At 45.7% G+C, this 12,575-nt stretch overlaps 1 protein-coding gene across 4 annotated transcripts in view; it reads left to right on the top strand.

Annotated features, from left to right (window-relative positions):
* The window catches only part of SAMD4A (sterile alpha motif domain containing 4A), a 240,429-nt gene that overhangs the window by 120,945 nt on the left and 106,909 nt on the right, over positions 1-12,575 (top strand). The window contains exon 1 of one of the 4 annotated variants that reach the window (XM_077122587.1): positions 7,828-8,187. The exons of the other annotated variants lie outside the window; for them this stretch is intronic. The gene's annotated coding sequence lies outside the window, so the exon portion shown is untranslated. Of the gene's footprint in view, positions 1-7,827; positions 8,188-12,575 lie in introns of those variants that run through there. 4 annotated transcript variants of the gene reach the window in all.

Genomic DNA, 12,575 nt, shown 5'->3' with positions numbered 1-12,575 from the left:
GTTTATACATCTACATTGTTTTTCTTCAGAAGCTGGTCGCTGTGAAGAGGGAAAGAACTTCAAGTTTTAATCTTGCCAGTTGACACTGCTAAGCATGTTGTTATTGTTACGTAATCATAACGGTATGTCCTGAAGTCTCTTCTCCCTTCACCCAACACACCCAATTCACTTACACCCCGCCAGCAGAGAGAAATGAATAAAGCAATGTCCTATTTGCTTTCAGAATTTGATTCTCTATTGCTTTGGAGACCTGCTGGGATTTGCTTTTAAACTATTATTTCATTTCTAATGTCTACCAAGGCAAGAAAACATCAGTGTAACTGTAAGACCACACTATACAGAACTTTTTTCCAGTGAGAATTAGCTTACCCTCAGCAGTGGAAAAAGTGCTAGGCTGGGGATGGGATGAGAAATTAGGGCTTCATCCAGGGCCCTTGGGCATATCACTTCACTTCCAAGAACCTCCATTTCCCCACCTGTAAATTAAGAATGGCACCTACCCAGTCATGCTTATTTTGAAAATTAGATGTGACAATGCTTGGAAAGAGTTTGGATAAGCTTTTATAGAACGCCACAGATAACAGATATTAATAGGTTAGAAGCTAAACCAAAGGTTGAGTAAGTCAATGGAATTATATGTGTTTATTGATCATTATGTTTATGTTGGAGGGACATGGGTAATTTTGGGGCAGATATTATTTTAGCTACTTTTTGATGGGTCCCCAAGTGAAAAAATATGCAAGCGGAACCAGTTGGACAGAGTTTCTTTAAGTTTAAAAAAAATAAGAATTGGAAACCTTCCAGAAGAGAAGCGGTAGAAAAAAGCTGTGATAGACCACTGCTCCTGATGATTGAAAGATTTATGATGGATGCAATATCCTGCTTTCAGGGTAAAAGCAGAGTTGTCAAAGAGAGAGCATAAAATAATTATGCTATCATAAAATACAATATATGGTTCCAGGAATGGTCTTAGAGCAAACATAGGGGTAAATATTATGAACCTATGTCTGAGATGGGTGTTCCATTAAAGGGTGTATGGCTCAGGAATTAATGGATGAAGAAGGAGCCCTGTTCTTATCCCACCGTATGGCCTTTAATGGGAGATCGTGGGGAGGTCTGCTGCACACATGGAAGTACCTTGGGGTATGAATTTGGAGGGGAAAGTCCACAAATCATACTCACTCCCAGGATTCACAGTTTAACCAAAGTAAATGGGGCATGCTCAGCTCCATGGCTGCCTCTGTCTCCACCATTTCATTCCATTTTCCCTCCTCCATGGGCTCTCTGTCTCCCCAGGCCCTGCCTGCATAGAGAGGGTCATGGAAAAATAAGGTGATTTCCCAGAGGCACTTGAGTGCTGGCATCAGTGGTAGCGAAGTGACAGACACATTGCAATACCTGGGCCCTAACTTTCCACCGGCACCCTCCCACATGCATCCCACTGAAAGCTCATTTTTATGAATCTTTCAGGCACTTCCCAATTCCTGGTAGCCCTACCAAGAGAAATGCTTGCTGATAATCAATTACATTTTAAGCCTTTATTTAGCAAAACCTCACCTTGTTCCAAAATGTATTTAAGATGGAATTTCTCAGCACATAATCACACATCCAAGATGTTCTGTGCTGGGTTGGCCCAATGACGATGGTGACATTCTTGAAAAGAGTGAAAAATGATAATACAGTGGAAAATAATTGTGTCAAATTTACAGCTTTAAAAGAAATAAATTAAGATCAAATTCCCACTCTGCCAACGATGTAGGCTGGCCCTGTATTTCAGGCATTCAGGGAATTATCTTTAAGCAACGCTGCCTTATATGTAGTAGACTGACTGGAAAGTAAGGAAATGAAGAAAGAGGGAAAAACACTAATTTCAGCATTTCTGGCTATGTGAATAACCGACTCTGTATTTTCTGCAGCCAGCATGTTGTTTCCTTCTGTTGCCAGCTCCCTGCAGTGCTGTCAGAGGTGGGCTCTTCCCCATTGCATCCCCTGTGAACCTTGCAATGCGGCAGATACCCTGCCTGGTTGTCCAGCAATGGAGTGGTCACTGATGCTTTGTTCTTGGGCTCAGAGTCCATATCTCCATCTCTACAGGACACTAAGGCAGAGCTGTCATCTCTTGGAGAGTCACCCTTTGCAGGGCGCCCCTGAAGAGGTTGGAAGAACAGGCAGGTGGCATCTGCTCCCAGAAAAACCCTTGTAGGGCTGGCCTAAAAACCCAGGCACAAGGTGCTCTGAGGTAGGACAAAGGCCGAGGCACAGGACCGTGCCGGGGACAAGGGAGAATCGTGAAAACTCCATTTCTCTCCAAGAGGAACTGAGTGGTGAAGTTGACCCCTGAAGCCCAACACAGTCACATAGGAGTCATGTGCCCTTCACTGAAAGAGCTAGTTTCTCAGAGAGGTTTAGGGAAGAGTGCCAGAGAGGGTCAAATGTGAGGTCGGGAATCCAGAGTGACCTTTTCTCTGTCAGTTTCATAAACTTCTGTGTTTCTTCCATTGAGGATTCCCTTCTCAGCTTGATTTAGTCCTACATCAGAGCTCCCCATCCACACAAACTCATCTTCTTCCTGACACAGCTCCAAAAAACACACATCTATCTGCATATTTTTTTTAACTTTTTTTATTGTATCATATAACATATATAAAAGCGAAGAAATAAATTAGCAATAGTTTTGAAAGCACTCTTCAGCAAATAGTTACAGTATAGATCTCAGAGTTTGTCATGGGCTACCATACCATCATGTCAGATTTTTCCTTCTAGCTGCTCCAAAACATTGAAGGCTAGAAGGAATAAATATGTTTTTATCACATTCAACTTTTTTGTGAAAAATAACATATATACAAAAAAGCAATACATTTCAAAGCACAGCACCACTATTAAATGTAGAACAGATTTCAGAGTTTGGTATGAGTTATAATTCCACAATTTTAGGTTTTTATTTCTAACTGCTCTAAGATACTGGAGACTAAAAGAGATATCAGTTTAATAATTCAGCAGTCATATTCGTTTGTTAAATCCTATCTTCTCCACCATCACCTTTGATCTTTCTATCCCTCTCTTTAGGGGTATTTGGGCTATGCCCATTCTAACTTTTTCATGTTGGAAGGCATTTCTATAATATGGGGTAGGGAGATGGAACTAGTTGACATTCTAGAGAGGCTGGGCCCTCTAGGTTTCAGGACTTAACTGGACCAGGGACCCATCTGGAGGTTGTAGGTTTCTGGAAAGTTACTCTAGTGCATGGAAACTTTGTGGAGTCTTATATATTGCCCTAGGTGTTCTTTAGGATTGGCTGGAATGGTTTTGGTTGGGGGTTGGCAAGTTATGATAGATAGCAATGTCTAACTGAAGCTTGCATAAGAGCAACCTCCAGAGTAGCCTCTCTATTTTAACTCTTCCTGCCACTGATACTTTATTAGTTACAGTTGTTTTCTCCCTTTTGGTCAGGTTGGAATTGTTGATCCCACGGTACCAGCGCCGGACTCATCCCTGGGAGTCCTCTCCCATGTCGTCAGGGAGACTTTCACCCCTGGATGTCATGTCCCATGTAGGGGACAGGGCACTGATTTCACTTGCAGAATTTGGGCTTAAAGAGAGTGAGGCCACATCTGAGCAACAAAAGAGGTCCTCCAGAAGTAACTCTTAGGCATACCTCTAGGTAGTCTAAGCTTCTCCAATACCTACATAAACTTCACAAGAGCAAGCCTCAAGATCAAGGGCTTAGCCTATTGAATTGGGTGTCCCTAATGTTTGACACAGTATCAGGGGATTCCCTGATGGTAAAGATTAATAGTTCCATATTTTTTTCTCCCATCCCTCAAGGGACTTTGCCAATACTTTTTGATTAGCTACTTAATATATTCTAGGATGTATCTGGACATTACATTAAACTGTATGTTGGCATATTTTTAATCAGAAAATTTAGATTACTTCCCACAGATTGCTTATTTCATGAAGGAGGAGGAGGAAATGGCAAAGAAATATTTTTAAAGGATTATTTAAGTGGCCATTTGAGCCCAAAAGAAACCACCTTTTTAATCTTCAAGGGGAGAGGTCTTTTCAAGACCTTTGACTGAAGTCTGAGTTCCACGTGGCTGAACAGGAGGCGTGTCTCCAGGTGGGTACAGGTGAGCACAGTCTTTTAGTGAGTGGGGGGTAGATGGGAGTTTCTGTGCGGCATCCCCTAGACTCACAGAAGAGGGATATTTTCCCCTATCATTTCAAACTTCAGGCAAAATATTGGCATAGAAAAGTGAGTTTTCCCAGGTCAACTCATCATTGGCTCAGATATTAATGGAAAATCAGAAGCCAGTAAAAGGAAGAAGGTGGAGAGATTAAAGTCAGGCCTGGTTATAATTTGGATGTGGTTATTCTAACTAACTCCTATGTGAAGCTCTCGTCTTCCTCACCCTGTTCCAGGCATAAATTGCTCACCCATTAGAGTGGAATTATCCTTGTTTAGGGTGCAACCTTAAGAGTTATTAATTTAGCAAATCAATTGACATTTCCTAGAAAAGTTCCATGGCTCGTGTGCCAGTAAATATTTACCAAGTTAGTGATGCTCCAGACGGCACCCCCAGAATCACTGGTTTACTTCCAAAGGATGAGCAGTGTCCTTTCAGGAAATGGATTACTCACGCGTGGAATCAGACCAACACCCGGGCTCCTTGGTTTCAACATACTTTAAAATGCAGAAAGGAACGTTCCTGCCCCAAGCTTTCAGACCTTTTCCAGGTGGACCGCAGAGGTCAGCACAGCGAGCCCAGTGGGGCTGCTTTAGCCTGGTGGCTGCACCCAGGCTACAGCAGCAGAGAGTGTCGTGATCCTGGCTGCAGGCTTGTGGCAGGTTGCCCTTAAAAGGCATCCATCCCTGGACGCCTGGAGAGAGGCATCTCTACATGCCTACCTCAGTTTGGGTCCTCTGTCATTCATTTCCACTTGCCCAGCATTTTATGGGGAACAAGGGAAACCTTGGAAAGGTCTGAGTGCTCAGCTGAGATGCGCCCCCTCCCGACTGCCTTTGCCGGTGTCACTTCTCAGCTGTAGCTGCTCTCGGCCTAGGGGGAATGGGGTTGGGGCTGCAGCAGGGATGGGTGGGGGTGAGGGCATATTTTCTGTTCTTGTGAACCTGGACCTTATCCCCCGATATGATTAGCAGGCAGAGAGGCCGTCAGCAGGCCCGCTGTGCACAGCCTTTGCCCACGTGGTGAGCGAAGCACCGCGGGGAGGCAGCCGAGCGGTGTCCACTCTGCTGTGTTCTCGGCACCAGGTTTTCAGACACCTTAAATGCACCCAGAGGAGGGTGACCAGGAGGCGGAGGGGTCTAGAAATCACATAACCTGTAGGATTATTAGAGGGACATGGGGAGTTGTAGCCTGAAAACAAACAAAAATGTAGGAGAACGATTTGCCTGTAAAAGGGAGAGTAGGTGTATTCTTTGTGGCTTCAGAAAAGCTCACCTTAGATGAATGAGCAGAAGTTTGTGGAGAGGTAGACCGAGGCTCCAGCGGCCCTGCCTGTCTTTGAGGGTGGAAGTGGGGTCCCTGTGCCCACGTGGAGCTCAGCCGGGGTGGGCATTGGTGAGGAGTCTTGTGGAGGACCCAGCAACAAGCACAGAGAGGACTGGGGGGCCTTGGAAGGACCTTCCATGGCCAGAATTCTGTGATTCGCAGGCAGAAGGGATAAGCACCCAAAAGACAGCATCTGGAGAAAAGGAGGATGGCATCACATCAACTCCAAGTTCTTCAGGGGCAAAGGGGCTGGGCTGGGGAGGGGGCTGGTAAACGATCTACCCTCGGGAGGGGTGACTTGCTCAAATATATCTCTGTCCTGGACTCCAGATCGGAGGCTGGTGATGTTGGGAAAGGGTCTTTGTAAAGCATAAAAAGGTTCTGTCATCTTTGGGGAGAACTTTCCAGAGCTCCCTAGAAAGCTCTCTTGCACATTAGCATCGGGGGGGGGGGGGAGGGGCAGAGGTGGGGGGGGTCGAGGGCCATCTGCATAGGATCTTCCTTTTTTTATCTGCACAGAAAGGAGGGCGCCCCCCCTCCCCCCAGGAGCGCTGGGTCCAGGTGAGGGGAATGGGTTAAGGTGGGAAACTGCAGAGTGGCCAAAGTGATTGTCAGCGGGGTGGGGTGGTCCCCGGGCGCTATAAGACAATTAGCTTCATTCTGTTACAATTAGGGGTTTTCTTATCATCCGTTGGGAAGGCCTAGCCAGAGAATTCCAGTGTTCCAGAAGGAGTTTAATTGTGGATGATTTCATTCTGCCCTTTTTATGTCGAAGCCAGGGGCTTGCGTCATATAACAGTGAATTAAGGGAGATTTTTTTATTTGCATGTGAATCATAGCTTTTCCAGCTGAATGTCACTTACTTGGAATTTTTGTCTGATTTTGTTTTTGTTTTTGTCTCTTGGTGTTTTTCCATCAAGCTCTTTGGCTAACCAGAAAAAAAAAAAAAAGAGGAAGGGCTCAATCTGACTGGAGCAGGGTTTGAATTGGCAACTGAAAAAGGAGAGTATTATGAATGTGAAAAAGAGAAAACGGATGCTTTATTTTGCTTGGAGGGAGGGACCGAGGCCAAGTCAAATTGAGAGCTCTAATTTGGGAATGGTGTTATTACAGGTCATTGGGAGTTGGTTCTGCGCTAAATTGGGAGGCCAGTCACATGAGGAGGCAGCAAAGGCGGATTGCATGGGGGATGGTCGGGCTCTTTTACAATGAAATTTTATTTTATTTACTACACGGTTGAAAGGTACTAGCGTTGAGAAGCCAAATCACCTTATTGGCTGGTGAGTGCTTCCTGTCCCGGCCCATCAGTGGGTTTATAAATGAGCTAGTTCTCCCAATAAATAGTGTGCTTTCAGTGGCTTTATTTAGGTACTGGACTCTATTCAGTGATTAGTAGAGCAGGCCGTGTGCGAAAGGTTATGCATCTGCGCTTCACCTTCATATCTTGTGCCCGGGGACTTGCTTCCTTTGGCTCCGAAGGCTTTACCCATTTTAGACCCCCAAGGTCGAAGCATTCAGATAACTTCTTATATTATACACGTAAAAGGAAGAGACGAGCTCTGTTAGATTAGCTTTCCTTTCCACAGCACTGTTACTGTGTCGGCTCACAGCAACAAAATATAACAAACAAACAAAAAATGGATACTGCCACACCACGGGCAGTTATGGACAAAGTGTTCTTCCTGTCCCCAAATTGCAGACTGTGGACATTCTTGGCATCTTGCAGGATGACCACAAAGGGTGGTTTGTAAGCCGCTGACTTTTCTTGCAGAATCAAAGTTGCCTCTTTCTTGATGTCTAAGCCCTGATTTAGGTAGCTGTGTTTGAAATGAAAACAGAAAGGCAGTCCCAAAAGCGAATGTAGAATTCGGTTCATTCATTTCCAGTGCAAACAAGTTGTGCGCTCATGATCCTAAAAGGGGTGCAGTTACTAAGTCTGTGACACAGGGAGGCTGCTGGTGGTGCTGGAGCACGCGGACCGGCAATGCTTGTGATCAAAGTTAGGAATAGAAGGCGTGTGGAAACTTTCTATAAAAGGCAGACCAGGCCCCTGGACTCATGTGGACAAGTAAGTGGTCAGGAAGCTCTGGGACTGCTCCTGGCTACGGCAGGATATTTCTGTGTGTCCTTGGGCACCATGTCCCGTGCCTCAGTTTCTCTTAAGCACCATCTTGGTTTTGGGAGAGGAGGAAGGACTTTGGGGGAGGCTGAGATGCCCTTAGGGGAGTCACATACCACAGGAGCTCAAATCAGGGCCAGGTTTCCCTGAGACAGGGTTGGCTGGGCTGCTGGTCCTTTCTTGTCCACTGTGGGTGATGCCTCTGACATCACAATAGCCGGCCAGACATGCAACAATGATGAGCTGTGCCCAGGAGCCAACCGAGGAGGGAAGAAAAGAGGAGGACAAAGTGGAGAGGCAGGAAATGGAGTAGTCCCTTATGTGATCATTCCATCAACTCACACGTTTTTCACCTAACATCTGGTTCAACTGTAATGTGTTCAGCTCCACATAACCTGGACAGCATCTGTGGCCTCTCTCCCCCAACTCAGCAAAATATTATGGTCCTCTGATCAAGAGAATTTAGCTCCTGTTGCTGCGTGTGTTGTGGTTCACCTTCACATCAGTGAGTTGATACATCTTCACCAAACGGCTCTCCGGAGTGACCGTTCAGAGGTAATGTTCTGGCCGCATCGGCCAGGCTCCAGTGGGTTTCCTGCACACCCCATCTCGGCCCACCTTCTTGAGCAGCACAGAGGGCAGGGTCTCTGTGGGGATGGTTTGTGAGTGTCTGATTCTATGGTAAAAGTGCTTTGAAACGGCGGTTCTCAGCTTCATGTCATTCATGAGCCACCTGAGGCTTGGGCAGATTTTGTCTGTTCTTATACCACTCTTAAAACCTACATGGGGGTGCAGTACGACAGTGGCTCAGCGGCAGAGTTCCCGCCTGCCATGCCAGAGACCCCGGGTTTGATTCCCGGTGCCTGCCCATGCAGAAAAATAAAATAAAATAAGTGGGCCAAGCCATGGCTTCCTGGTCCATCCCTAGAAGGAACTTTTAAGTGCTAGGTTGTTGTAAAAGTGGAATGCTTGAGAGAACAACCCTTTCCTAGAAGTACCATGATGTTTTGTTACTGGGCATTATTATTATTATTTTTAATCAACAACAAACTTCCTCTTGAAAAGAGGTCCCTGACATTCTCTGAATTCCAGGAATCCCTCCGAGTCCTTCTGGTAGGTACTTATTTCCCCTGACTGCACACTAGCCTTGCCTGCTGATCACCTAAAAGCTAGATCATGACTTTCTCTTAGCTACTTCCACCAGTGGTTCTCAAGCCTGAATGTGCATCCAAATCACCTGGAGGATGTGTCAAAACACAGATTCAGTAGATCTAGGGTAGCACCCAGAATTTGCATTTCCATCCAATTCCCAAGTGTGCCCCTCATCCTCACTTTGAGAACCAGTGCCCTAGGTCTTTTCTGGCCCCTTCCACCACTGTCCTCTGCCCCAGAGCCACAGGGAAAGGCCCTCATGTAGCCTCATCCTGACCCCTAGATGACTTACTGCAGGCCAGAAGATGGTCCCTGTGCTTTGCAAAAATTAACTAACTCAACCATCACAACAATCCTATGAGGTATCCCATTTTCCAGATGAAGAAACTGAAGTCCAGATTGGCTAAGGGAGTTGCCTAAGGTCACACAGCTAAGTGGAAGAGCTGGCATCTAAACCCAGGCAATCTGGCAAGTGTAGGTACTCTGAATCACTATCCTTTATTGTCTTTCTTTTTGTTTCCCCAACTCACTTGGAGCAGTTGATACTTCCTGTAGTTCTTGGAAGTGAATACTTCAGAAAGATTCTCCCAAGACAATCGAACCTGTTGTAGGTACTTAAAAGCCTCATGCTGGGGTCCAAGTCCCCAAGCGGGCTGTCTGCTCCGCTGTGTGTGTCTGTGTGTGAGTGAAGAGGAGAGGAGTGGCTCTTAGCGGACCAGGACTGATATTGGGCACCTGGTTTGCTGAGGGCCAAGGGAAGGGGGATGATAGGGAGATGCTGGGAGGCGTCCATCTGGCCAACCCTTTCCTTTCTCCAGAGTCTCAGTGTTCCCTCACCCTTCTGCCCTAGTCCAGAGGTTTCCACTGTTGACACTTAGCATCCCAACCAGAGAAGGATGAACCTGAGAAGGACGAGACCTGCTGTGTCCCCAGATGTGCTAGACAAGTGCAGGCATCTTTTCTACCCATCTGGTCCAGCAAGCCTGTGTGATCGACCCTGACCTGGGCATGGGAACAGGAGGCCCGTGAGAAGCAGGAGACGTTGTCCCTGCCCACGATAATGAACCCGCAGTCTACCTGAAAGAAACAGTATCATACAAGCCTGTGTCATTGAACTCAGCCGTGAAGGAGGAGAGGCCGTGAGGGCCAGAGAGGATAAACTGGACTTGGGGAGGGGGATGGTTTTTTAAACTTAAAAATGCCACAGATTACGATGATGTGGAGAGAGGAGGGTTGGATATATGTTGCTGAGAGTATATGATAAATAATGTGATCCCTTTTAAGATTTACCGGTCAAAGTTTAAGCCTCCACTTTTTTAATGAAAAAGGTAATTGATCGAGCACTTTGAGTTTTCTTGGTAACTAATGTGCTGGATTTTGGGTGGAGATGTACTGGAGGTCCTCGGATACTTAGAAAATGGATTCTGCTTCGTAACTGAATTGCCTGTGAAAAGTAATTTTCAACCCCTCTGTTCTGATTCTCCCCCAATGCTTTTGATTACCTTTTTTTCTTTTGAAAATTGTGATAGCATATAGCTATCATATATATTTGCCAATTTAACCAATTTATATTATCATATTATCAATTTAACCAATTTATCATATAAATTTGCTAATTTAACCATTTATTATTTATTTATTTATTTTTAATTTTTTGCATGGATAGGCACTGGGAAACAAACCTGGGTCTCCGGCATGGCAGACAAGAATTCTGCCATTTTTAAATGTACAATTCAGTGGCATTCATTGCTTTTACAGTGTTGTGCTACCATCACCATCTTCCATCGCTAATTTTTTAATCATCCAAAACAGACACTCTTTACCCATTAAGCAATAACTCCCCATTCCCCCTCCCGCAGCCCCTCAAAACCTCTAATCTGCTTTCTGTCCTTATGAACTTATTTATTCTAGTTATTTCATCTAAGTAGAGTCATACAATATTTGACCTTTTGTGTCTCACATTTCACTTAGCATAATATTTTCAAGGCTCATCTATGTTGTGGCATGAATCAGAATTTCGTCCACTTTTCTGACTGATTTGTATTCCAATACTCTCCAATACTGAGAGTATTATTTATCATATACTCTCAGCAACATATATCCAACCCTCCTCTCTCCACATCATCATAATCCATGGCATTTTTAAGTTTAAAAAATCATCCCCCTCCCCAAATGTGGTATCGATATACCACATTTTGTTTATCCATTCATCCAGTGACAGACCCTTAGGTTGTTTCAACCTTGTGGCTATTGTGAATCATGCTGCTGCCCCCAATTCTGTGAACCGTGGACATTTCTGTGGGGTATAAAACTTGTCCCACGGTTCTCTCTGACCTCACACACCCCATTAAAAAGGGCAGATTCTAGCATGAAGCCATATACATCCATTGGGACCAAAGATAAATACCTGATGGGTCAATAAATACATCTACTTCCACAAGCAAACATACCTTGTGAAAACAGATTAAAAGCAAAAAAGAAAAAAACAAAACCAGATCCATAAAGAAGCAGGCCATGACTCTCCCTCCCAGCTCTGGCCAGTGATGCTAGAGGTCAGCTTTGCCGCTTTCCCTGTTGGGCCATTTCCCTCTCAGACCCCAGGTCGGATGGACAAGGATGGGCTAGTGCCCGGTTTTGAAACTCCCCAGACCCAAGGCTCCCTTGCCACCTCTTACTTCCTCCAATAGAGATTAGAGGGCTTGTCCCAAGGAAGAGCTTCTTCCAGCCAAGCTGGTCCTTCCTCCAGCTTCTTAGCAGCTTGCTGGAGCTCATCACGCCACAGCATGTGGGCCCATCCACTCTGGTCTCTAGTCAGAGCTGAAATCTGGTTTCAGCTCTGTTGGCTGTGGATGCTTCTCTCCACCCTCTCTGTTCTCTTGCCTTTCTTGCCTTTTCCGTGGTCTAACATCTCTCACCATTTTCACGTCTTCCTTTGCACTAGAATTCTAGAAAGGCGTGGTGAGACCCAGGATGAGCAAGAGGTCCTTGTCCGCAGACGTTCTGACTCCTGGCTCTTAGCTCTGGTCTCCCTTCTGCAGCATACCTGCCACAAATCCTCATCTGCTCCGTACTCCGGATTCTGGTTCAGCCACTGACCTCTGGGTCGATTGGACTTTGCAGCGGGATGCCCAGCAGTAGGGAAATGGCCTTCGTCACTCTCCTTGCTGATTAGAGAACCTCGTTCTTCCCTCTCTCCTACCTTTCCTCCTTTTTACCCGCCACCCTGCAGGACTTCAGGAATTAAAAAGGAGTTCCTTTTCAGGCTGGCCACTGGGGCTCAGTGGCAGAAATTCTTGCCTGCCTTGCGGGAGACCCGGGCTCCATTCCTGGTGCCTGCCCATGCGAAAAAAAAAGTAATTCCTTATAAAAAAATCTGCAAATTCTTATTCGCATTGCACCCATGAGCCTACTAGCCTGATGACAGGTTTGGTGCGAAGTAGCAGATAAAAAATAAGCTGCCTTTGCCTGCTTACCTTTGCATAAATTCCTGGAGTTGACAAGCAGCTCAAGGAGCAGAATCAGGAAGGGAGGCGTGCCTCTAACTCCCTCTACAGGGCTGGGCCGAATGAGGCCATGGGCAGCATTGAGTGTGTTCCAGGGTCACTCAGCTCTGTCCTGTTCAGTTGTCCGGTCTCTTCTGGTCAGATGCATTACCAGTTAATTTGTGACTGAATTTGGGCAGCCTCCCTCCACAAAAGTTTTCACTTTTGCCCTCCTCAGAATAACTTATGCATGGATTTCATATTTTACACCTAAAAGGGGGGAGACGTAAATTTTACTGTCAACTTTTT

Source organism: Tamandua tetradactyla, chromosome 12 (genome assembly GCF_023851605.1).
Source record: "Tamandua tetradactyla isolate mTamTet1 chromosome 12, mTamTet1.pri, whole genome shotgun sequence".
NCBI classification, from domain to species: domain Eukaryota; kingdom Metazoa; phylum Chordata; class Mammalia; order Pilosa; family Myrmecophagidae; genus Tamandua; species Tamandua tetradactyla.
Note: the sequence above shows the minus strand (reverse complement) of the source record. Positions and strands in the feature narration are given on the sequence as shown.